General features: G+C 43.5%; 1 protein-coding gene across 5 annotated transcripts in view; it reads right to left on the bottom strand.

Annotated features, from left to right (window-relative positions):
- The window catches only part of HDAC4 (histone deacetylase 4), a 166,289-nt gene extending 149,091 nt beyond the window's left edge, over positions 1-17,198 (bottom strand). For 2 of the 5 annotated variants that reach the window (XM_075829582.1, XM_075829580.1), the window contains exon 1: positions 16,922-17,196. The gene's annotated coding sequence lies outside the window, so the exon portion shown is untranslated. Of the gene's footprint in view, positions 1-16,096; positions 16,313-16,921 lie in introns of all 5 variants that reach the window. The other 3 variants (XM_075829581.1, XM_075829583.1, XM_075829585.1) reach the window with 3 other exon arrangements.
- Positions 17,199-17,704: the final 506 nt, after the last annotated feature.

Genomic DNA, 17,704 nt, shown 5'->3' with positions numbered 1-17,704 from the left:
GTAAAATACTGTGCAATTTTACCACAATTTTCTGTCTCCATACAGCGTAAGCATGAAAACAAAATGTAGCGTATGCCACAGGACCACCATAGAGGTGACAGCAAGATGACCCTCCAAATACAGTGAAAGACAAAACACCCAATAAAAGCGGTAATGAAAAAAATACCTTGAGGGGTGCTGTCCCTATGTGGAAGAATGTTACCACTGTGACAGGTCAGATATATCGGCAGGGAAAGATATATCAGCCAGTTCACACGCGTCGTATTTGACACCGATGTCCGTGTCAATTCAGACTACAATCCCCAACCCACGAATGTGAATAAGATTTATGCAACCTCGTTCACACGGATTTTCTTTGCCCACACCGTGGAAATAATCTGCCGCGTAAATAAGAAGCATGCTACTTATTCTGCATGAAAAAGCCAAGGATTAGACTCATTAAATGACATGAATGGCGATGTGTGAACGGAGCCAAAGGGTATATAGGAACGTGGTAGATTTGTTGCAGATGTTTCTGCAACTGAAAATCTCATTCATACACCTAAATGGGGTTGTTTCAGCAGCATGTGCATGGATTTCTGTAAAACCTCATTCAGATAATTGGGAGGGTCGAAGAAATTTCTGGAACATATCTGCCGCGTATGAATATACATTAAGTGCAGACGTGGCACAAGCACTTCGCAGCCCCCTATACTCACCACCCTCCTGAAGTCCCAAATACACCTTTTTGCGGCACGCGACAGGAAAATTCTTATGCATGCCATTGGTTAGCCCCCCATGCACTAGATCGTTATGGGAAAAAATGTGGTGCTTTTTTTCGTTCTATTGAAGTACCTTGTTTTTCACTCGATCGAAAACGCTGTGGGCGCTCTTTCAAATGCCATGCTGTTTGGCTTTACGCACACCATCTCCAAACTAATGTTAATGGCTCACAATAGGAATCAACAAAGCTGTAATGTACATGAGTCAGTGTTAAGATTGGAAGGTCGATAAGGGAAATAAATATGGTGTGCAAAGAAAGTTTTATAATTGAGATAGGTCACCAAACAGAATAGGCAACCAAACATGTTTTTGAATGAACAGCTCATACAGATAAGGCCTCATGCACACGACCATGCCCGTAATCACGGCCCGTGATCACTGGCACGACCGGCCGCAAACAGTCACCCGTATTTTCCGTGGAATAAAAAAAAAAAAAAGAGCCCTATAATGTCCTATTTTTTAACGGAAACTTTCTACGGCTCTGACACCTTCACATAAAATATACGGTAAGGCGTCAGTCAATCATAGAAATGAATGGGCCCGTAATTAGGTGCCGTAATTACGGATAAAATCTATGGTTGTGTGCATGGGGCCTAAAAATGTATAAAATTTAATGCGATTCAGACTATAAAACCAGAGGTGTACAGTAAATCTGCACTACAAGAAGAATGTCTATCCCTTTATTACATCATCCAGTCATCAGAAACGACACAGCCTTGAAGTAGGTTTACTATATGACATACTGGTAAACGAGGTTATTTCTACATTACGGAGTCACCACACAGTCTAGTCTAGTATTGAGGAGGACCTGTCACTAATTCATATAAGTTGAACTGGTTAACTGACCTGAATAGCACTGTTTTCTTCTTTTCCTGTACCCCACCATTCCAGAGATATGGCCCACTGTTTCGTTGGCTCCCTCTATGCTAATTTTCTGTAGTTAGCCATCAGGGTGTGAACTACCCTCAAGCTGCCTCATGCTTATTGGTCAGCATCAGGGGCAGGGAAGCTAGCTCCACCCTGTTGGCGAATTACAGCAAATTAGCAGATAGGGAGCCGACACAAGAGTGGGCCATATCTACGGAACAGGGTAGTCCAGGGTAAAAAGAAAAACTCTCCCCTTATATAACCACATTTGTGAGCTGTAGTACAGTAAATAACTGAGTAACCTTATATCCATATTTAGACTGTTATACATTCTTTATATCTATCTGCTATACTGAGGATCTTTCTGACTCTCTATTTCACATGTGTGGGATGTGTAAACATTTTTAGTTAACTTTCAGGGTGATGGTTGCTGGGTCTTTGTGGGGGATATACACCGTCCGTGCTTAGCGTGGACGGTGTTCTCCCTCTCCTGGTCCCAGTTGTATATAATATATATATCCATCATTTTCTGTTACGCATTTATGATATTTTTCTATATACACTATTTGATATAATTTATTTGATGGATAATGGGATATATGTATATATCCTTTTGGTCATATATTATTAACATGATCCGATAATATTATTTATAATGGTACATTTGAATATTTGCTGAACTCCAATTGTGTTTGCAGTGGTGGACACGATGGCGACGTTCTGTTACATTACTTAACTAATTGATATCTTTGAATGGGTGAACTTTTCTGTTTTGACATATACTTTACCTGCGGTCTGTGCACATTCGCCTCGCGGGTCTATCAGAGTGCCGTACCGGAAGAGGTCATCAGTCATTGAATGTAGCCATTTTTGTCTGCTTCGATGGGGGGGGGGGGGGGGGGGAATGTGACGCGGAAGGTATGGGACCGGATGTGCTCGGGAGGCGCTATGCGCCAATTAAAGCCACTTTATTGGGCTTATTTAAACCTCTGTTTGGGACTAGCATTTACCATCTCCTGACGAAGGTTGCGAAACGCGCGTCGAGGTGTCTCCTCAGGTGCATACCTCCATCTGCCATCATGTCCACCACAGGTAACTAAGTTGTCTCCAACATTTTTTACTTTTGCACTTTGCCATTTGATTGTTTGGTACCAAGGTACAAACAGTAGGATAATCCTAGGTATTTCCTGCCCCCTGATGTGCTAGTAATTGAATACTATAGTAGTGACTCTGGCATTGACTCATGGTGTGACTTGTATTCACCTGAGACCGTTTTTTACTTATGTTTTTTGTACTATGTTTGTCTAATAATTGTAGGGGGTAATTTTGTCCTCAGAAAGGGGACTAATAAAGTCTATTTTTATATTAATTTTTGAGTTATTTATTATTGATTAGTTTCATTCGATAACATTGGCTTTGTAAAACGAAAAATAGCACTGGAATCAGGGAGACCGCGCTACTCAGATCAGTTAACAAGTTCAACTTATAAGACATAGTGACAGGTCCTTTTTAAAGGGACTGCAAAATCTCTATAGAATCCCGCATCTACTTTATAGAACGGTTTATCCTAACCCAAAAAGTTTTGCACTTATGTATTTCTGCTATGTTTGGTGTTACTGCATCGTAATCCAAACATTTTGGTTAACTGTGAATAAATATACCCAAAAACAACAAAGCTCAACTTCCTTTCTCCTGGAATTCTCTTTAAGGCTATGTTCACACGGGGTATTTTGCCGAGTTTTTTGACGCGGAAACCGCGTCGCAAAACTCGGCAGAAACGGCCCGAGAACGCCTCCCATTGATTTCAATGGGAGGCGTCGGCGTCTTTTTCCCGCGAGCAGTAAAACTGCCTCGCGGGAAAAAGAAGCGACATGCCCTATCTTCGGGCGCTTCCGCCTCCGACCTCCCATTGACTTCAATGGGAGGCAGGAGAAAGCGTATATCTCGCTGTTTTATGCCCGCGGCGCTCAATGGCCGCGGGCGAAAAACGGCGCGATAATTGCCGCGAAAATCGGCGTGCAGGGAGAGGAATATCTGCCTCAAAGTTCCAAACGGAATTTTGAGGCAGATATTCCTCCCCCAAAATACTCCGTGTGAACATAGCCTAAAACGTTTTTTCAAAGAACTTCCTAATAATAAAGCGTTCGGCAGCTTTCTCATCTAGAGTTTGTTGGGGAATTAAAACAAAGTGTAGCCATGAGTAGATTTACGTACTATTATATTATTTTCATTACCCACTGCCTGTGTGGTGGAGTTTGTTACAAATTTCTGTCAAAGATTGCTCAACAGCAGTGGTCTACAACCGGTGGCTTACCAGCTATTGCAAAACCACAACAGAGCATGCCACGACATCCTGCGAGTGTTAGGGCATGCTGGATGTTGTAGTACTGCAATAGCTGGAGCGCCACAGGTTGGAGGCCACTGCCCTACACAGAAAAATACATAATATAAATCTTCTAAAAGTGTTTTATAGCCATGAAGCCAGTCAACCTTACCTCACAGATCCCCCACCATGCACCCAGTCACTTACACCCATGGGCTATATCAGCAGAAGCATATTTAACACTTGCACTTGAGTGAAATTTACACCAAAAAATGAGAAAATATAATAATTATGCAACGGCTCATTAAAATGCAGTTATGACCTAAATATTAATATCACTTACGCCTGAAATACATAAGTAGGAAGCTCTTGGAAAACGTGTGTGTGTGTGAGCAAGAGAGAGAAGAGGTGTGTGTGTGTGTGTGTGTGTGTGTGTGTGTGTGTGTGTATGAGAGCAAGAGAGAGAAGTGTGTGTGTGTGTGTGTGTGTGTGTGAGAGAAAGAGAGAGAAGTGTGTGTGTGTGTGTGTGTGTGTGTGTGCGCGAGAGCAAGAGAGAAGTGTGTGTGTGCGCGTGCGCGAGAGCAAGAGAGAGAAGTGTGTGTGCGCGCGCGAGCAAGAGAGAGAAGTGTGTGTGTGTGTGTGCGCGAGAGAGAGCAAGAGAGAAGTGTGTGTGCGAGGTGCGTGCGCGCGTGCGCGAGAGAGAGAGAGTGATATATGTGTGTGTGTGTGTGTGTGTGTGTGTGTGTGTGTGTGTGTGTGTGTGTGTGTGTGTGTGTGTGTGTGTGTGTGTGTGCGCACACACACACACACGTTTGAGAGAGAGAGAGAGAGAGATAGATATAAGTGTGCGTCACAGGTATTGCAGGATTTTCTCTCACTGAAGTGAATGGGGGAAAAGGCTGTAATACCTGTGAATCACCACTAAATGCGCGTCAAAGATTCACAGTGAGCAAGAAGAAATTACGGGGAAGCAGCACTCGTACGAGCGCTGTGGCCCCTTCAAAACAGCTGATCAGCAGGGGTCCTGGGAATCGGACCCCGACCCATCAGCTATTGATGGACTATCCTGAGGATATGCCATCTATTTTTATCGGCGGGAAAACCCCTTTAATGCATTTTATACCATAATTTACATAGATAAGGCAAAAAATATTACCTATAAATAGAAACGTATTCCAATACATAAAACGACTGATGCCATAGGGAAAGTCAATAGGACCGTGCCCTTTACATTAAGAAATTAAGTAAAGGGCATAATTGTTCTTGCTAGTAGGGCAATTCTTGAAAATTTGTGGCAACAACAATATATGAAATCTCCTGTCCTTTCTATAGGCCCTCTCAGCATTTAGTTTCTGGATGGAATACTCCTATATATTTATTTTTTACATTTAGCCGATGGGTGACAAAAGACACTGCATGGTATACATCACAGGCATACATTTAAGGTATACGTCATGAGCTTTTCATAATGTGTACCTTCAACGGATACCATATTTAATTTATAAATGGCCACTATTCGGCATCAGTCACCCATAGACTATAATGGTATCCGTTTAACGGATACATCATGAACAGGGGTCATGAGTTTTTATGACGTATCCGTTAAACGGATACCATTATAACGTTGGTGACAGATGCCACAGTTAAGGCATCCATCACCGCCTACATTTAACATATAAGTCGGGAGCTTTTCCTGGCGTTTACGTCAAACGTATCCCATTTACTTGAATGAGAGAAGGCTGTACTACTGTGAACCACTACTACAAGTGTGTTAGCATTTCACAGTACAGCAAGGGTATGTGCACACGGTGAGAGGCTTTTACGTCTGAAAAGACAGACTGTTTTCAGGAAAAACCAGCTGCCTCGTTTCAGCCGTAATTGCTCCTCCTCGCATTTTGCGAGGCTTCTCTGACAGCTGTAAATTTTGAGCTGTGCTTCATTGAGTTCAATGAAGAACGGCTCAAATTACATCTGAAAGTAGTGTCCTTCACTTCTTTTGACGAGGCTGTATTTTTACGCGTCGTCGTTTGATAGCTGTCAAACGACGACGCGTAAATTACAGGTCGTCTGCACAGTACGTCGGCAAACCCATTCAAATGAATGGGCAGATGTTTGCCGACGTATTGTAGCCCTATTTTCAGACGTAAAACGAGGCATAAAACGCCTCGTTTACGTCTGAAAATAGGTCGTGTGAACCCAGCCCAACAGGCATGAAGGTGACGCAGAGCTCGCAACAGCGCCACGGCCCCTTCAAAACAGCTGATTGATCGCCTTTCCTGGGGATAGGCCATCAACTTCTTCTCACTGGAAAACCCCTTTAATGTGAAAATATGAATTCGATTCTTCATTCTTAAAAACGAAACCACCATATAGCAGTAGACCTCCAGATATTTATTTATTTTTTTAATTTGTTTGTAGCTATACATAGGGCGCGCTACGCGGAGTATAAAACATAATCTAATGCACAGTCAGTAGGCTACAGAACATTATAAAAATAAAAGAACTTCAGTGCCACCTTAAGCAGTGGGAAGCAAATAATAACTGTACTAAACATCACAGCATAGAATTAATCCCTTTAAATCAGGCAGGCGCTTGGAGTAAAGTAAGGATCTAATTGTTGTGTGGTCTGTCAGCCTGGCACTGTGATAGCGTGGTGATACCTGCTATTAAGAGCACGGTTAGCCACAAGGCGATTGCTCCCTGTGAACACGCTGGAGTTAACATCTGGCACTGCGGCCAGAGCTTTAATTATGTATTCATTAGAGAAGATGGAAGAATCTAAACATGGCAAAGAGAAGACGGGCAGTAGGGGGCACCACTTAAAGTCCATAAAGTGCAAACAATTCATCAAATAGATTTTGAGATTTAGAACGCTTAATAAATAACACAAATACCAGAATTACATCCTTCAGATATTTAGTGCTTACATTGGTTGATGTATAAATAGTCATAAGGGAGTCTACATGGAGACCAAATGGACACTGCACAATCAGCACCGACTTATAGCAAAGTATGAGCAAAATTAATTTGGATCGGTCATCTGAATATGCTGCCTACGGTAAGGAGAGCATAATACTGGGACAGGTCCGTTCTATTCACCAAAACAATACAAAAATATATTGGGCCGTTTGGCTAATTGGAGCGATCATATACACCAGACTCATAGGTGTATTCATGAGCGGAGTACTCTCTGCCCCTTTGGCGGCGATCGACGCACTGTTGAGTATGCAGATACACAGCAGCCAGCTGTCAAATTACCGTGAGGAGGGAGCAGCGTAACGGAGGCTGCCGTGTGAACATACCCATAATGTGGTAATAGAGCCTCTTTAAGGCCCTGTTCACACAGGGTATTTTAATGGCTGAAAAAATCTGCCTTAAAATTCCTGAAGGAATTTTGAGGCTGATTTTTGACCTGCCTGCACTTTCTTGCCGCAGTTTTTGCCAGTGGCCATTGAGGACCGCGGGCAAAAAACGCACAGAAAAACACTTTTTCTGCCTCCCATTGATTTCAATGGGAGGTCAGAGGCGGAACCGCGGCAAGAAAGAATATGCCAATTTTTTCCCCCGCGAGTGGCTAAAAGCTGCTCCGTGAAAAAATGCCTCCACCTCCCATTAAAATCAATGGGAGGCAGTTTCAGACGGTTTTTGGCGCGGATTCAGATGCGGTTTCTGTGTCAAAATCAGCGTCCCCAAAAACTCAGTGTGAAGAGGGCCTTAAGGAGATCACTAGTTTCCAAGGCAAACACATCTTTCACGCTCGTGGATTCTGCGTCATTTCAGGTGCATCCTGCAGTTCAGCGAGTACTGAGTACATGTTTAGCTTCAGGTTAAAGCTTCAAAAGTTAATATTCTCAACTCAGCTGGAGATAAGAACGTGCATTAGAGTGAGAGTTATACCTACGTGTCCGAGAAAGCACCATGTATGTTTAACATTACCAGCATCCAACGTAGAGTACAAGCTATGTCGTTTCTGGAATTCTTTTAAAAATATATTATTTTTTTTTATAAAATATGTAAGAAATTAGACGGTGGGTATATATGATCATCAAAACTAATATATACTAACACACAGATATACTGTAATAAAAATATTTTTACGGGAAAGATTCTAATGGCATTGGTAAGACAGCACACAAGTACAGCTCCAATGCAAAAATACATTTATTGTCCAAATACCATTACAAATGCCATGTTTGGCTCACAGGGGCCTTTTTTTTTATTAAAAAAAAAAAAGAATAATTTAAATTAGAAATACAAACAAAAGACCACTTTAGGGGGGACACTTGTTTGTAATACTCTTCAAAAAGAGGGTACACAACAGCTGATGTGTAAGGCCCTCGCCCATAATTTTGATACGCAATTACGGACCGTTATTGCCGACCAAAGTATGGACCCCTTCATTTCTATCGCCCACGGACACCATCCCGTAAATATTTACGGGGAGGTATCCGGGCCGTAGAAAGGCTCCGCAAAAAATAGGATATGTCCTATTTTTCGATTTTACGGACCGTGCTCCCATACTTTTTAATGGGAGCATGGCCGGCAGGTGACTGTCCGTGGCCGGCCATAGCCGTAATTGCGGACCGGGATTACGGCTACGGTTGTATGCAGGGGGCCTAAGGCCGAATTCACACTACATACGGCATATGCGCTGGCAGCTTTCCATCAAACGAATCCAGAGGCCGAAGGCCAAACAAGTGTCCTTTCGGCCTCTATTAGGATGGTATATGACTGTATACCTTTTTTCAACTGCACTAAATAGCACCGTCTGCTGCGCTAGTCCATACAGAGGCATCCCACACAAAAAAATAAAATAAAAATATATATTGCGCAGGAGTTTTTTTTGTTTTTTTTTTAATATGAGCGGATATTTGTGACCAATGCCTATACAGTGGCATCCATCACAGGCATCTTTAGGGAAATACTGTGTACAGTGTGAATAGACCCAGAGTGGGACTTTCATGCCAAGTGTGGATTGAACAGCATGATTAGCCCGTTCTGCAAAAGTTGAGGTACAGGGACAGCCATAATGTCCACGACCATATTATTCCAGTCAGTACCTCCAGAAAGTGCTAGCCACAGTGATACCTAAACAGTGCCAACGCCAAAAAAAAATGGGACAAAAAAGATGCCCCCAAAATTCAGGAGTTACTCAATAATTACCAGAAAAAGTACATCTGGCAGAAGCAAAATCGGTAAGGTCAGGTTCACAAATGGCAAATTTGCTACAGATTTCTAGTACCGATTCTGAAGCAAAAGTCTGCAGCACAGTACAATGCAAGGGAATGGGGGTTTACAAAAGACCATCCAGATGCTGCAGACCAAAAAATTGTGCGGATTTGAGGGCATGCTGTGAATCCGTAATATGCGTACAGCTTTGTTCCGAATTTTGACACAAATTTTACCCTTCCATATGGAGACATCAATGGCCAAATCTGTCAAAATATGCATCTTACAAAAGTGTATTTTTTTGCAGATTTGTCACGGATTTACTGATCTGTTCTGACGCGCACACACACACACACGCACACGCACGCACACGCACACACACAATTAAAACCACCTGCCTAGTATGGTGTAGGTCCTGGTCCCACTTTTGCCGCCAAAAAAGCTCTGACCCATCGAGGTATGGACTCCACAAAACCTGGTTCCCCACACGCATCAATGTGCCCTGTCACTATGGTTCACCAGTTGTCCGTTATTGGACCACTTTTGGTAGGTACTAACCACTGCATACCAGGACCACCCACAAGACCTGACATTTTGGAGACGCTCACTCGTATAGCAGTAACAATTTGGCCCTTGTCTAAGTGGAGCAGATCCTCCCACTTGTTCATTTCTCCTGTTTCCAACACATCAACTTCAAGAATGGACTTCACTAAGTACCCAATATATCTCCCCCCTTGTCAGTCGCCATTGTAAGGGCTAGTTCACACGGCGGATTTTTTTCGTGGGCGGGTATGTGAACACGTACATACAAAACCACAGACACTTTGAAGACCGACACTTCTTTCCATGCCTTACATCCTACATGAGACACGGTACAGCGTAGCTTGCTTATGTCATTTTTGTAACACGTCCATTATGGCGGTGTCTTTGTTGAAGTGGATAAATGAGGCTTCTCATCTGTGTGTGGGCACGGTGTGCCAGCAGTTCTTGATGAGCTGAGCAGTGGCCTACATGATGTGTTTTGTACATTGTAGGTTCATATACCTAGCTTCATTCTCAATACATGTCATTATATAGACAATACTGCAAAAATTTTTTGTATAAATCCTGTTTATTATTGCAGAAATAACTCACCAAATCCATTTTACCAGGCACAAGGCTTTACAAATGTTGTTATACCCAAGACCCCGGCATTGTGGGAACACAAGAGGTTTCAAATTGTTGCCTTGGTTTGCTTTTTATCGGAAGTGTGAATAGGATCGTCACACTTGGTAGCGCTGAATAACATTTTTAGGGTGTGCGTATTTCTCGGAATGTAAAGCTTAAGGTGAATTCACAAGTGGCGGATTTGCTGCAGATTACAGTATAAGGCAATTTGAAGAGAATTTACAAATCTCATCCCCACATGCTGCTGACATTATCCACACGGAAAAACGAGCATGCCGAAGATTTTAAGATTTGCTGCATGTTCATTCTGTTGCAGAAATGCAACGCATTTCACAACTTTCGATATAGCAGGGGTTAAAATACAAGCCGATTTTGCTGTGGTAAACGGAGGCCCTTCGAGAGGATGTGCAAGACACATGACAGCAGAGCAAAGAGTACTATGAAGCTGTCCAAAAGTATAAAGGAAAGACTTCTACTTCTATCTTTTGTATCCACTGTTGGGATTGGCTCAAAAAAAATGTCCTCAAAAACCTGTCTAAGTCCAATATAACATGACCGTAATACAGCTTTATTATGGGTTTCATATGACGGCAGCAACAACCAGTCACTCATGTTTCTATGGTGCCAAACAAATCACCACAGAATCCTATGGTCATCTACGTTCTGGTCAGTAGAAATGCAAGTGTCAGGGTTTTGCGGTACGAATACCAATCTTAAAACATGGCCGTAAAACGAGAGCAGAGAGATGCCAGCCCTTGTAGACCAGAAGAACAACAGCTTGCTTTTTATTACCTAAATGACAATGAAAAAATTAAAACGTAGCCGATTATGATGACCGCATCACAAGCAGCGGCAAAAAATGGCCGAAACCGCCTCCCTTTGATTTCAACAGGAGGCAGGTTTTTTCCGCCACAGCTTTTAGCCGCTCGCGGTAAAAAAAAGTGCCATGCTCTTTCTTGCCGTGGTTCCACCTCTGAAATTAAGGGGAGGTAGAGGAAATGTTTTTCGTGGCGTTTTTTTTTTACTGCGGCACTCGATGGCCACAGCAGAAAAAAAAATCTCAGCAAACAGACAGAGCTGTGGAGAGGAGCGCGCGCATGCCCGCTCTCATCTCTTCAGCTTTTGTGAGAGATCAGTCTTGTACTTAGTCTGACGAACTGGCAAGGGGGCATGTCTCTGCTACGGACAGTGTAAGTCTATGTTCACACGGAGTATTTTGCAGGAGGAATATCTGCCTCAAATTTCAGTTTGGAAGTTTGAGGCAGATTTTCCTCTCCCTGCACGCCGTTTTTCGCGGCGTTTTTCGCCCGCGGCCATTGAGCGCCGCGGGCATAAAACACCGCAAAATACGCTTTCTCTGTCTCCCATTGAAGTCAATGGGAGGTCAGAGGCGGAAACGCCCAAAGATGGGGCATGTCGCTTCTTTTTCCCGCGAGGCAGTTTTACTGCTCGCGGGAAAAAGACACCGACGCCTCCCATTGAAATCAATGGGAGGCATTTTCGGCCCGTTTTTGCCGAGTTTTGCGACGCGGTTTCCGTATCAAAAAACTCGGCAAAATACTCAGTGTGAACCCAGCCTAAGAGCGTAGCAGAGCAACGCCCCCTTGCCAGTTCGGATGAAAAGACTGCAATCACACACTCTCTCATGCTGTGGCACTGTCCATATCTGATTGGACAGTGTCACAGCCATAGTAACACGCCCCCTTGCCTGTACACGCCCCGTTGACTGTTCAGGGGGCTATTTAAATATCGGGCGCCAAATAAAACGGCACAGATATCTAAATAACGGTGGGAAGTAGAAAAAAAATAAATGTAAAGTGCCCCAGGGTTTGTGCAGCCCTCACCATTACATGCTGCACATGTATGGGGACGTGAAAGGTTCTTTTTAAAGTTTAGGTTGTTACGCATATTGGGATACCAAAAATGTGGGAGAAGGGTTTTAGGTCAATGTATGTTATGAAGCTTGTGTGTATTTTATCTAAACAAAAAAAATGTTTTACATTATTTTATAGCTACTTAAATTTACTAGCATATTAGAAATATGCACAGGCACCTATTTGGGCATACAAGCATGCCATAATAGGCATACATAAGAGACAGACCTGGGGACCATTCCTAGGTTGCGCGCGGTCTCTGCCAGCCCCGGTGATTACCATTACAGGGGGCTCCATTCTTCGTACAGTGCTGCGATCATGTTGACTGCCAGTATCAGCGCTTTCTCCGATCCCGGCAGTTACAGCATCAGCAGGGTTGTGTATTACAGACTTGGTCCTGCCACTGATCTTTTGGGTGGCAGTGCCTGCGAGATAATCAAACATTTTCGTCATGAGTCGGGAATCTATCAAAAATTAGAGTTTGATGTTCAATCTGTCACCCCTCTCACGGCCCATTTCCATCTCATCGCTGCTTCACGCTAATGTTTAACTGGTGACAGTGTAACCACCCCTATGTAAATACAACACAAAAGGTGGAATGAAGAAGAATTGATGGAAATATTAAAAAGGGCTTCCACTTTTTACGTCACCCTAGTGTCCCTAAAACTGGTCATACAAACAATATGCAGTAGCTGTCACCCAAATGGGTCTCCCCACCTCTTCCATAAAAATGCACATTCAGATCAGCCTAGCTTGCATGTTTATTTTAACAGGAGAGGGGTAAAAGTCGCTGCCAGTCTCCGATTTCCAATTCCTGCTGGGAGAACAAACTTTCAAACATGCCCATTGTTCTTTCTATAGCGAAACTGCCATACAGCCCCCATACACAAACAAAATGACATGTTAGGCCCCCGTAATGTGTGCAGCCAGTTATATCTTGGAATCACAATGCCAAACAAACCGGCATGCTGGCATTAGTCACAGATTCATGTATATAAACCACAAGCACCAACTGCTAACATTTCAGACCTTCCAGCAAAACGACATCCAAAACTAACTCCGTATTTATATAAAAGTCATTATATACATTCCCCTCCTAATAGCAGTTCCTTCAGATTTCCTTTACAGACGACTAGCTAAGTGGTAGTAACGTAAGTAAACACGTAACAATGATTTATGCCAAGTGGTGGCGTACACAGGCAACAGGTGGAATCAGAGGTACAAACATCCCTGCTATTCACTTTGTAATAAATGGATAAAAATACTATGCAGCATATTTATCAATGTAATCACGCTAGTTTTCTGATGTAATTGCGCTGACAATTCTGGTGCTCAGACTGAACGCCACATTTATCACGTCAGGAAAACATGCAAGCATGGTCTGCAAGTCAAGAAGTGTTTTTTGAGCTATGCCAGGTACAATCTGGTACATCTCAGTAGATGCGCCGTGCACGCTACACTATAATTCTATACCGCCAGGCCGCCGTGATAGTGAATATACCTGGGTGCGTCACAGGAACACTATGATGTAGACTTGGGCATTTTCAGCACACTCGTAATCAGAACGAAGATCACAGACATATAAGGCTACGTTCACATGTCGTTTTTACTGAGCGTTCAGCGTATGTCGTGGGAACGCTCCCGGCGTATATTCTGAACACATCCATAGGTTTTACTGGACCCAAATTATGCCAGTGTGCAAGAGTGACCTTTGTCATACAGTCGGTGGTGTTGCATTAGTATTTTCTTTCCGCTGTATTGAAAAGCGTGGTTGACTAAGCATTTCCATACAAAAAGATCCTGCAGAATAAACATTTGTGACGGACGCCTAACTAGCTTTCTATTGAGGTCTATGAAATTCCTTATTGCTTTATCGCCCAAAAGTTAAATTGGATCCAAGAGTTGCCTACCTAGCTACCTAAAGTGACAGTCACTGAATGTATGACATTAGGGTTCTATATAGTTATTCAGTCTTTAAATTATTTCTTCAAAGGGACCCTGCTATAATCTTCTGCATAGAGCGCAACCCCACCAGTGGTCTTGGGAAAGATGCCATTGTGACTTTCAGTCTACCGATTCCCTCCAGTGGCAATATTGGGGATCAGCCATACACTTGAATTAGCTGTCGGACAAAATACTAATTTGGCCGACAGCTTCCAGATTCCCCCATACGCACTCGGCCAAGAATGCATGCATTCTCAATAAGAATGAGGCAAATAAAAAGATCGGGTATGTTAAAGCTCAACAGCCCGATCCTGCTCTACCTAGAATCTGCCGTCGGGGGAGAGTTGGGAACGCTCCCATACACATTAGATGGTCGGCCATTTCTGCCAAAATCGACGGGTTCAGCCGACATACATCTAATGTGTATGGCCACCTTAAGACTGTTCTGACACCTATAATTTGAAGTCTGAAGATTCTACTAAATGGAGTTGGTGGGCACAAGCTAGAGATATGCCTCTCACCAGCGTCTCCAGCCCTCTCCATTCTGACGCAGCGTGCTGGATTAGGGTCTGTACGTTTTCAAATGTATACCACCAAATCTTGATAGATCCCATTGACTTTAATAGGGGTATGAGAGGTATCTGGTATTTTTTTACACCAACAATGCAGACTGCGCTATTCATGCCATCAAAAATACCAGAAATCCTGACCAAAACCATTGACGTATACGTGCAGCTCAGAGTCGACAGCTTTGTTTTGTTTACCGGCTATATCAGTCCCATAAAGTTTTAAGATGCAAACAATATTCAATGACATTCTACAGTAAATAGCAAGAGCAACACATTTTATCAGTTTGATATGACCAATATAACCACCAGTGTGTTTAAGGCTTCGCTCACATCTGCGTCAGGGCTCCATTCTGATGTTCCGTCGGAGCTTCCCATCAGAACGGGACCCTGACTGAAACAAACGGAAACCATAGGTTTCTGTTTGCATCACCATTGATTTCAATGGTGACGGATCCGGTGGCAATTGTTTCCATTTGTCTCCATTGTGCAAGGGTTCTGTCGTTTAGATGGAATCAATACCGCAGTAGACTACGCTATGGATTCCATCAAAACGACGGAACCCTTGCACAACGGAGACATACAACCCATTGGCACCGCATCCGTCACCATAGAAATCAATGGTGATGCAAACGGAAACCTATGGTTTTCGTTTGTCTCAGAAAGGGTTCCGTTCATAGTTCCCCCTGACGGAAAGCTACGACGGAACGTCAGAACGAAGCCCTGACGCAGATGTGAACGAAGCCTAAGGCTCTCTGTACACTACCTTTTTGCCATGTGTTTAGTGCGTATGTCGGAAAAGTTCCAGACAGACACGCTAAAAATGTCCATAGGGCTTCATTAGCCCGAACGAGGCCATAACAGTGTCCTTTTGGCCTCAGTCAGGCTGGTATGAGTCAGTACACCTTTTTTGGGGGGGGGGGGGGGGCAGACAATACAGCGTAGTAGACTACACTATTCTATCTAGAGCTCCTGGAAAAAAACAACAATGTTTAACACCCAGTGTACGTTTTTTTTAATTTAAACATAGGAGTCTATGGGTGATGTAACAGGTCACAGGTGTACGTTTAACATATACGTCATGGGCTTTTCAATAGCTTTTAGGACATTCTATAGGTGACGGATGCTTTAAACAGATGCTTGACAGTGGCATCCGTCACCTAGACCATAACGGTACCCACTTAATGTATATGTCATGAACAGGGTTATGAGACACGTTTAACGTATACCATTAAACTTCATGGTGCCGGATCCAGCACAGCCTACGTATATAAAGGAAGCTTTTATTGGCATATACGTTAAACGTAGGCCAAGAACGTGATGTGCAGAATATAAGGCTCTGTTCACATCTACATCATTGGTTCTGCTTATAACCATAGCCAAGACATACAGTTAATCCCTTGTACAATAGATCCGAACGGCACCTGACAGTCCATCATGGCTCCGATGTTTTGACGGAAAGAACAACGCTGTATGGATCAAATTTCTGTCAAATAACGGAACTGTCGACAGCAGTGTGAACAGGGCTTGACAATGTGGATTGCCAACAACGTTTCTCCTCCTCTCAGCTGCAAATATTATTAGGGTTTCAGATACTGGATCTAAATGGGAATGTTTACATTCACTGACAGAAAGCAGATCTGGAAAAATGGAGAGGAATTTAAGAAATTCACATAAAACCAGGAAGAAAAAAATTAATAAAAAAAAGTTGGAGCGCAGAGCTAACACTTTATGACACAACACACTAGTATTATAATGACTGGACACGGACCACAAACTTGAACTGTCAGGTAAAGGTTTTCCATTGATGTTAATACAGACAATAACTGCCGGAGACGAGGGGGTCACATAGATAACCGGGGATATTCCGGTTTATTTGATACATTGTTAATATGAAGGGATCACGAGTATCAGGACGGCTGGGGGAATCAGACACAGGACACGGACTGCACACGCCACAGACTGGAAGAAGCCGGAATATCAGAGTCACCCGCACGACTCCTGGATCCGCACACACGTGTTATATACACTGTACACATCTGGGCTGCAGCTTCCAGGGGCCATTCATTTATTTACATGTGAACATCTCTGACGACCTGAACTCTGCTCCCTGCAACACATCCATTCACGTCACGCAGATCGATCCGCTCCTGATAGACAGGGATGAGTTACACACGCTGGTACAGACACTCCGCAGCCTGCATTGTAGTAAACACATGATGCAAATGTCCCACCCTTTCTCCTCTCACCTGAACAGCGCACTGGCAGTCCCACCGGTCCCGGCGAACTCCCAGGCCTAGCTCTCTCTATCCCTGTTCTCTCACAAATCCTCCTGTTCTACCCGTGGCTCCGAACGGCCGACATCCCGCGCACCTCCTAACACTGCGCCCTACTTCGCACTAAGCGCTAATTGGTCAATCCATCTGCCACTCTGAAAAAGGACCCACCCTACGAGACCTCGCTCACTAACAGACGCAACGGTGGAAAAAAAGTAGCTCGTCTATTGGTTGAATGACATGTCAATAATGAGGAGAATGGCAGGCTTCAGCTCAGTGACCCTCTACGTCGTCGCCCAGTTTCTGAAACGCACCAATCATTATGACTGGGTGGGATTACATGTCATGGAGAGGAGGCATTGGATGTGGAAGCTGTCAATCTGCCAATAGACCGCCTAATGTGGCCCCTGAGAGCCTGGATACCTGTCATTGGTTATTCTGTTTCACGTGTTGTATATTTGTTTACTGCAACCAATGAGCGTACGAGTTATTTATAGAACGTTTGGTTTAGCTGTCAGCGTGAATCTGACCTCCTAGAGGGGAGGGGCTTAGCAGCGGCTGTAGAACTGATTGCTGGCCAGCGCTGTGTGTATAGTCAGTGATGTGTGAAGCGGATCTACAGCAAGTGGCGCCCGTTCACACTGTACGTTCAGGGGAAGTTTATGCTGCTTCATAGATATAAATGAATATAATAAAAACATTTACAGTTTTAACCCCTTAATGGCCAACTAAATGTTTTCGTTTTTCTGCCTCTGC

This window comes from Rhinoderma darwinii, chromosome 6 (genome assembly GCF_050947455.1).
Source record: "Rhinoderma darwinii isolate aRhiDar2 chromosome 6, aRhiDar2.hap1, whole genome shotgun sequence".
NCBI lineage: Eukaryota > Metazoa > Chordata > Amphibia > Anura > Rhinodermatidae > Rhinoderma > Rhinoderma darwinii.
This window is presented reverse-complemented; position numbering and strand designations above follow the sequence as displayed.